Genomic DNA, 7,425 nt, shown 5'->3' on the forward strand with positions numbered 1-7,425 from the left:
GCGCCGGAGTCTAGAGCCTCCTCCCCCGCCCCGCGGCCGGAGTGCTGCTGCCGCCGCCGAAGCACCGCGGGCCGCCGCCGCGCACACGCTCCGCGCCGAAAGGAACCCCTGCCCGCCAGCACCCGGCCCCGCCACCGCCGGAGCGCCGCGCTCCGCCCCCGTGCGGGTGGGCGGTGCCGGGAGCAGGTCACGGGAGAGGCACCGCCCCCACTCCCCGCCCCGCGGATCGGTTGGGTTGGAACGGACCGCGCCGCCCCGGGGCTCAGGGGGCGAGCGCCGGCCTCGGGGGTGGAGCTGCTGTTCCTCCGCCGCGCGGGCACTGGCCCCGCGCTGTCCGCGCCCCACCCGCAGAGGGCAGCGGTGCGGAAGACCGGAGCAGGGGGCCGTCCCCGGGGCGCTGCCTGGAGAGGACCGGGGAAGAGAGTTTTTCGTCCTAAGCCGTTGTCGACGGCAGCTCGGTGCTCGGCAGAGACTTGTCAGAACGAGGGCTGCGCGCTGTACTGACGCTGTTCCTCCCGTTTAGTGTTACGCAGACGAATGGGATCGCCCCAAGTTCCAGATTGAGTCGATTTTTTCCACATTCGAACAAGCTTCAGCGGATGCACCTCGTGGCTCAGCGGTGGGGGCCCCAGCGCTGAGGGTGCCTGTCCTCCGCCGCGGCCATGTTTAGTTCCTAATTTTGACTGATATGATTCTGTGAGATTTGAAGGCTTCCGTGCCCAGCGCCTCTGTCGGAATAACGCTTTGGGGAACTAGTTGGGACACGCTGCCTGTTAATGAGAACCACGCCAGTGCTGAAAGCTCTAGCAGTGCATGTGTGTGCTCTTGCCATGCAGCTCTGGTATCCCCATGATCTGAAGTCTGAAAGCCACTGGCGTTTCTTTTTTTATTATTTTTCCACAAAAATCCCACTAAAGATTTTAAAACTGTAGAAGATCTGACCAATAACATTAAGTCTTCTGAAGGATCCAAGAAAGTCAAATCTTCATCAAGTTTTTCCGTATCGAGAACATGTTGCAGTGTCTCACAGACCCTGCAGACCCAGATCAGCTCTCCAAAGCTGTGCAACAGTGCTGGGTGGTTCTGGATGCGCAGACCCCGCAGTTCTCCTGCAGCACAGGTGGGGGTGCAATGCGCCATGGGGTGAGTGGGGGCAGGGAGTTGTTCGCCGCTTTGCGCACAGACCGCCTTTCAGTTCAGAAGGACCGTTTTGTGTAATGCCAGGGAAGACAAAAAAGGCTGAAGGGTGGAGCTGTGCAGTGGAGATAGGACAGGGGATGGACAAAAGGGTGGGGGCTATGCAGAAATGGCAAGGAGCGCTGACTAGGAACAGCTGCAAGTTTCGAGATGAGGCAGATCAGGGTGAAAGACAGCGGGGGGGGGCACAGCAGTCTAACAGAGGGACAGTGCTGGTGAGTCTCTTGCAGAGTCTGGAATAAAACACGGGAGTTTTGAAACGCTTAGCATTTTGCTAAGCAAAGGACTGTATGTAACACATGGCTCTTACCTGCTCACATTTGCTCTATTCCCCCTCTAGTGGCAGACGCACACAGAACATAAATAGAAGGGCTTCTTTCTCCATTTGTCAGTTTGTTAGTGGGGGTCAGCGTCATGGTTTTATGATTTTTGATTATTGGTATTCTACATCATAACATCACATAGTGCACTGGAAGTTAAAGAGTTAATGCTCCAGTTCTGGGTACCTGTCCCAGAAGAGCAGAAGAACTGCATACCCCAGAGGACTTCGTGTTCAGAGAAGAGAGGAAATCCCTGGCAAAGTCACAGGACTGGGCTCTCCTCCCTTCTGCCCATCCCAACCACATGTCTTGCCTCGGCATTAGAGTAAGGCCTTCAGCTTTCAGACACTCTCTCTCGTATTTGATTTATTACCTTCAATTCTAATTGTATTGTGTTGTATTGTATTATAGTGTGCTATCTTGCATTCTGATATCTTGTTTAGTAAATCAGTTTGTTTCTCCTCAGATCGTTGCCGCTGCTTTGTTTTAGGCCCATCTCTCTATCCTTTTCCCCTTATCCCTTTCTGGGGTGCAGATCCACAGGTCCCTCTGCCCCACTAGTCACGGAACCATGCCAAATCAGCCCATAAACCATTGACTGTCAGACATCAGGGAGGGAGGGAGGGAGGGAGGGAGGAAGAAAAAAGGAAAATATGAAAATATTACATGGGTTTAACTTTGTAACTCCTTTCAACTTCATGTTAACTCAGAGCCATAGAATATCCTGAGCTGGAATTGACCAACATGGATCAAGTCCAAGTCTTACAATCAGGGAGACAAAACTGTCACAGTCATCCCAGTGGTTGATCTTTCAGAGCCACATAAACAAACATAAATTGGTCGGGCACATCCACAGGTTTAGCTGCCCAACTGTGACTAGGGAAGAAGACTTTGGTGCTGCCTACTCTGCTTTCTTTTTTTACTCCAGGCTTTCATGAAACTTTTGGTATAATAGAAAGTAAGGTTGTCCTTCAAAGAAATATAGACCTAGTCAAAGCAATTCACAGAGGAAAATGCCTGGCACAAATAAGTTATGAGAGTTGGGTATAGGTGAAAACCACTGTTGTGAAAAAGGCGTTGTATAGTTCACAGTAAGCTTTTAATTTTTTTCAACGGATGGTAGCAGCTCAAAACATGCCTGAAAGGGGCTCTTCTGGAGTGCCTTTGATACCCAGTAAGAAGGCAGTGCACTGAAATCAGCAGCTGAGGAATCTCTGTACAGTATCATTTTCATGGGAAAAAAAAAATAGCCTTATTCTTAGAACTACAATAAATTCCCCAATATTCTGAATTTTCAATGCCAGGTTCTACTTCACATGCACCCCTGGACCCATTAAGTCCTGCAAACATTCTTCACCTCTTTTGCAGACTTGGACAAATTATTCTTCAGCTATTGCATGTCTCCTATGAATTGCAAGGGAAATGGCCCAAGAAGCAGCTTCCCTACTTCAGACATCTACATCCATGCTGAAGAGACAAGGAGGCAGACAGTGAAAACCAAGAAGAAAAGGTTTGTGGCACTCAGGGGATGTGGGATCAGAGGAAGGCTGATGCTTCATCCTGGAAGTCTCACTGTAAGTAGCCTACAGTAAAAACCACAGTGCAAAGGTAATCAATAGTTCTCGTTTCCTCCAGGTTAAACATAACTGGTTAGATAAAATCACTGTCTGCTGACAAGCTTGGATGAACTGATTTGATTCTTAGTGACCTCTGACAAGGTTCAGCTTTGTTTTACTGTAGTATCAGAAATCAGCGACAAACATTAATCATTAACAAACCTTGCATTAAGAAACCTCATCATACTTTCATAGCATTTCTATAAGTATTTCTGCTTACTACTTTTACTTCCGTATTCATGCCCAGATGAATCACTATACATGCCACAACATATTTAGCTTCAGACCAATATAGATGTGTGAGTACCAACCAGCTGGTAGCTTCTGTACTTGTAATGATCACAGAATTTCAGGTAAAAAAAGTATACTCCATTCTAGGAGAGAAACTATAATTATTGCTGGTAACAGTATTGTAAAAAAAAAACACAACATCAACAACAACAAAAGTCTGTGAAAGCATTTACTGACAGAAATTTGTTTCCACACCAAGTTGATGACTTTCAAATCACGAAATTTAGAATAGCCTGTCTATTTTAAAATACTTCAGTAAGTATATCACTGTGTTTTAAAATCATAATAATTGAACTGGGCAGAAAGAAATCAAGAAATTTTGTATTTGAGAACTTCAATTGGTCTCAGGAATTTCTTAAGGAACTTAGACATTTGGCTACCTTGGCAGGTTCCCTTTCCCCCCTTTGCCACTATTTCAGTTCCCCCCCCCCTCCCCATTCCCCATCTTCTCTTTCTTCCTTTTTCCCTTCTCTTCCCTTTATTTATTTGCTTGTTTACGTGTTTGTTTTTTTATTTAAACCAGTAAACTTTCACATTCCTGTCAAGCTAATTTATTTTCATTATGTGTTCCCTCAGTGTCAGATCGATCACTTTTATTTAAATCCAAATGAAAAATCTACCAGAAAACAGTTCTGCAGTGCCTCATTGCCTGGTATTAGTATCATGTAGAAGTACTTGCCAGTCTTTGCGTTTATTGAATATGTAAAGCTCCAGACTGCAAAAAATCAATCAGCATTCCAATCAGTCAAGTTATTCTTCTCAAAAATATTAGTAACTGATGAGGCAAAATAAGGCATTGCTTTCAATTACATCAATTTTCTTTTCTTGCTTTTAAATACTGCATTAGATGATATGATTAAAACAAGGACCAAAGTCATGTAAATTTTAAACAAGTGTATGTGTATTTAAACTCCTGACTTTAGAATTAGACTGCACTGGCCTAGTATAGATCTTGATACACTGCATAGCTGAGGGGATCCCTGGGGAATTAGTGAAGCCTCATCTAACTTGAGCTGAAGTATAGCTGAAAACGTATGAGTAGGGAAGTTGCTTAAACTTGTGGTGGTTTCTGTAGTTCTAATACACAAACAAGAATATAGAGCAAAGGTGGGCAGTTCCATTTTGTTTGTCCTTTAAACTTTTGTAATGCAAATTTCTGCTTTTGTTTTTTTCTTCAAGATCTATTTGCAGAGAATGCATATCTTTGAGGAAATGTAATGTAATTTGTTGGCATCCTCTTGGTAACACATCTAAAGTGAATTGATGTAGAAATTTGATTCTTGCTAAGAACTTTTACATTTTACATATTGTACTTGCCTCCAACTAATTATAGACTGTATGATTTTAAATATATGTTTGCAGTTTCTGTCTTTATTTAACATTTTCTTATTTGGAGAGTAAAAAATAAAACTGAAGTAAACTGAAAACAAATAGGACTAAACAAGGCTAAATGTAAGAGTTTTGACTCTTTCAAATCTGTGTGAGGTTTTTTATTAGTCTGCCTTGACACCTGCTAATAATGGTGCACACCATTCTCACAGGTCAGATTAGAACTGTTTGTTCCCTCTCACCACATGCTGTTTGTTACTCTCTTCCAGATTTCTATGGAACATATAATTCATCTTTCCTAATGGATGACCAATTTGACCACTAGCTGTAACAAAGCCCTTTTCTTCTGGAGAACTGAATCCACTACTTAAGCCCTACTGTAGTGAGTTGAATCAGAATAGCTGGATTTTCAGGGGCCTAGCAATAAAGTTGCTTGAATGAGGGTGCCTGATGAAATCAATAAGTTACCTTTACAGAGGAATGCGAGTGTGGATGAATGCGGGTGGACCCACATGAAACTTACTGAAGTTCTTCCACAGTAGAAATCACACAAGGACTGGTCAACACAAAAACGTAAATAACAGTAAAACTGTTCAACAAGCTTTTTCATCAAAGAGGAATTGAGTCATTAAACATTTATTTTATTTTATTTTACAAAATGAAGCAGTGGTTTCATTCTTTGCTGATTACAGTTTGATATCTGCTTTTTCTTTATTCACTCAGGCTTTTGTTTAATTATATGGATATTCTCTTAAAAATACAGTAGAATAAAAACACAAGAAAAAAATGAAGAATGTATCTGCTGCGGCTATATATAATAGCTATATTTCCTTTTTTTTTTTTCTCAAAATAAGTACTGACTCCATATTGAACATAATATAAATTTGAAGCACAGAAGTAGTGAAGTCTGTTATTAACAAAACAGCATTGGTTTTAAAGGTAAAACATAGGCTAAGCTAAGGAAAGATTATACAAACATTGTAGGACAAAATTTGTCATGGGCTTTTCCATGTAACTCAAATCTCAAGAAAAATAGTTATGAAGGGCATTTTATAATAGTAAGTTTACACCTCCAAAGCAGATGGAGGGAGCCTTCTGTATCTCCAGATACACTAAATATAATAAACATCATCTCTAAGAAACGTAATAGGAAGTTAATGTTTAATGAGAGATAAAGAATACAGCATCATTCTGATTATTCTCAGAATTACCCAAAATTGGGAAACCATTCTGGCAACTGCAAATCTTTAAGTATTAGCATAGCTTAAAGAGAATAAGGCAACAATTAATGGATGGAGATAATTTTCTGCATTAGCAACATCAAAGCAAAAAGCAGTGTCTACAATTTAAGAAGTCATATAGAAACATCAGTTAAATTTTTTAATTAAGCAATATCTAATGAATATTCAAAACAAAACAGTGACAAAAATGTTCTTCAGAGCATAAATGTCACACTTGTAAAAAGGCCAGTTTTAAGTGAGATTAGTGTTTTACTTTAGAAAATGTCTTTTATCATTGTAAGTCTACTGAAATAAATTAGTATAAACCAAGCTAAGCTAATGTTTTGCTGTTATACATTTGTTAAAAAATATGATCTGTACTATTTTACTTAGCCTACGATGTAGAAAAAAATCAGCCAAACATCATAGTCCTCTATATTCACATAAAGACTAAATGCATTAGAGTCATGCATCATCCCTAAATGAGGATTTTCAGGAGCTTGGCTTCTTTTTGGGATTGTGAAGAGTGTTTTTTAGATATGTTTTTGAACTTTTACCTGCAGGAAAACCTAATTATTATGGAACCTTAATAATGTTTTAATACATTAATTTTAAACTATATGCTGTAGGAGAAAAGCCGAGCACATCCTCACCTGTCTTGTTATTGTTTCTGCAGTAAAAGCCTAAGTAGCCAGTTTGGCCAAGGAGTACATCTGTGACTGAATATTTGGTGGGCTTTGGAACATGTGTGTGTGAGTTTATGGATATGTCTTATTTCATGGTCCACATTAGTAGAAAATCATTCAACTTCTACAGAAGATCTAGGCCCTTATCTGAAGAGATAACTCATTGTAACTTCAAATACAAACATCAGTAAGGATATGTCAGATGCTTCTATTGTTGTGTGCACAAACTAATTAAATCATGACATATATTAAAAATTTTATTTTTCTTGGAGCATTGTCATCAATATGGAACAAAATATATGTATTTAATGTTTACTGTTGTTTACTGTCTATGAAAACAAATATTCACTATTGTAGAAATATAGTATGATATCTTCTTGATGATATTCTGGTTCTTATTTTTTCCTTTGATCTCTTTTCAAGTCAGTTGAAATCCACGTCAGGAAAGGAATCTTACAAATTAATGTCACCTTTGAGAAGTACATTTTTCTCTTGTTATGCCATTTGATTATAAAACAATATTTAGGCAAGTTTACGGTTCTGAAAAATTGCTGTTAGTCTGTAAGGCTGTGTACAAAGCAACAAAAATCAATCAATCAATCAATCAATTAATTTAAGAGTAGAAGTTGGGCAGCCCAATCCTTGAGAGTCCATAAAGTTTTAAAAGGAGAAGATAAACAAAAATGGGCAAAATGTAAAAATTAACTGATATAATCTACCTGGGCTTGTGTAAAACTTTTTACACTGTCTTACGTGATATCCTTGT

The 7,425-nt window shown here is 40.5% G+C and overlaps 1 long non-coding RNA gene across 2 annotated transcripts; it reads left to right on the top strand.

Annotated features, from left to right (window-relative positions):
• Window positions 1-370: 370 nt before the first annotated feature.
• On the top strand, window positions 371-6,945 carry LOC122162533. Of its 2 annotated transcripts, none has more exons than XR_006169578.1 (3): window positions 371-1,120; window positions 2,886-3,091; window positions 5,023-6,945. It is a non-coding gene; the product is annotated as an uncharacterized LOC122162533 (long non-coding RNA). The 2 variants fall into 2 exon arrangements; XR_006169577.1 differs by lacking the exon at window positions 371-1,120 and adding an exon at window positions 1,692-1,842.
• Window positions 6,946-7,425: the final 480 nt, after the last annotated feature.

This window comes from Centrocercus urophasianus, unplaced genomic scaffold (genome assembly GCF_019232065.1).
Source record: "Centrocercus urophasianus isolate 14NV4802_14NV808 unplaced genomic scaffold, USGS_Curo_1.0 seq_21, whole genome shotgun sequence".
Lineage (NCBI taxonomy): Eukaryota > Metazoa > Chordata > Aves > Galliformes > Phasianidae > Centrocercus > Centrocercus urophasianus.